This window comes from Medicago sativa, chromosome 8 (genome assembly GCF_051527215.1).
Source record: "Medicago sativa cultivar Bolivia chromosome 8, Bolivia_mono, whole genome shotgun sequence".
In the NCBI taxonomy this organism is placed as follows: Eukaryota; Viridiplantae; Streptophyta; class Magnoliopsida; order Fabales; family Fabaceae; genus Medicago; species Medicago sativa.
In genome coordinates, this window is record NC_140756.1 from 36,465,293 (window position 1) to 36,466,148 (window position 856).

General features: G+C 44.2%; 1 non-coding gene across 1 annotated transcript; it reads right to left on the reverse strand.

Moving 5' to 3' along the window:
* Window positions 1–374: 374 nt before the first annotated feature.
* Window positions 375–481, reverse strand: LOC146898856 (small nucleolar RNA R71). Its single transcript, XR_015024301.1, has one exon. It is a non-coding gene; the product is annotated as a small nucleolar RNA R71 (small nucleolar RNA).
* Window positions 482–856: the final 375 nt, after the last annotated feature.

The following is an 856-nucleotide window of genomic DNA, read 5'->3' on the forward strand; positions in this document are numbered from 1 at the left end:
ATAACACCGCCATGGCCAATCGCACTCTCAAAGAGTATGCAACGCCGTCTACGGCTGAGCCACAAGCTGTTATTGTGTACCCAACGGTTGAGGATGACAATTTTTAAATTAAGCCTGCCCTACTTAACTAGGTGCAGCAAAACCAATTCTCGGGATCCCCCACTGAGGATCCCAATCTTCACATCTCTGTTTTCCTACGAATTAGTGGAACCATGAAGGAGAACCAAGAAGCCGTAAGACTTCATCTCTTTCCCTTTTCCTTAAGGGATAGAGCTAGCGCTTGGTTCCATTCCCTCGAAGTCGGTTCCATTACTTCATGGGATCAGATGAGGCAAGCATTCCTTGCCCGTTTCTTTCCACCATCTAAAACTGCTAAACTTAGAGACCAAATCACGCGGTTCAACCAAAAAGATGGGGAATCTCTCTATGAGGCGTGGGAGCGTTTCAAAGAAATGCTAAGACTTTGTCCCCACCATGGCCTAGAGAAGTGGCTTATAGTCCACACTTTTTATAATGGCTTGTCTTATACCACTAAGATGTCTGTTGATGCAGCTGCAGGTGGAGCACTTATGAACAAGAACTACACGGAGGCGTATGCCCTAATTGAAGACATGGCTCAGAATCATTACAAATGGACCGACGAGAGAGCCATCTCTAGTTCTTCACCCTCCAAAAAGGAGGCAGGTATACACGAAGTCTCTAACTATGACCACCTTGCTTCTAAAATTGATACACTAACTGAAAAACTTCAAAAACTCAATGTTAGTGCTATCAATTCTGCTTCTACTCCTTCTTGTGAAATATGTGGTATAACTGGTCATGCTGGTGTTGATTGCCAACTAGGTAGTGCTATTAA